Genomic DNA, 537 nt, shown 5'->3' with positions numbered 1-537 from the left:
CTATCACAATAAAGTATCAAGATTTAATTATATGACGAGTCCTGAAACCTCACTAGTCTTATAGTTATTATTATTTTTTCTTTTCATATTTAAACATAACCACAGTATAAAACGAAAAATATTTTATTATCATACATTCCGATGCACTGAGCAATATGAAAGTCAGTTATTGCAGGGTGCATAGCAATGGCCACGGGACACAGGTACAAAGGAAGGTCGGTTTGTGTTACTATCATTCATAAAATAACCAGGTCTCAGATAATTCACATTTGCGAAAGATTGCGAAAAGGCAGTGCTGGAGAGAGACAGTGTCCGATTAAGTTATCATTACCTCCACGAAGCTATTCGAGGTAAACTAAACTGGTTTCTCATTTTCTCATTTCATTTGCCGGTTGGTTATTCAGTTAAAACTAAACAGTTACTTTGTTGTCTGATAAATCTTAAAAAGTTACGCTATCGCTCAATAACTTTACTGGTCGAACTTACATAATCATAGTCTATTTCTTTTTATATATACTATTTCAACATCCATCTAAC

The sequence above is a fragment of the Penaeus monodon genome, chromosome 29 (genome assembly GCF_015228065.2).
Source record: "Penaeus monodon isolate SGIC_2016 chromosome 29, NSTDA_Pmon_1, whole genome shotgun sequence".
NCBI classification, from domain to species: domain Eukaryota; kingdom Metazoa; phylum Arthropoda; class Malacostraca; order Decapoda; family Penaeidae; genus Penaeus; species Penaeus monodon.
Note: the sequence above shows the minus strand (reverse complement) of the source record.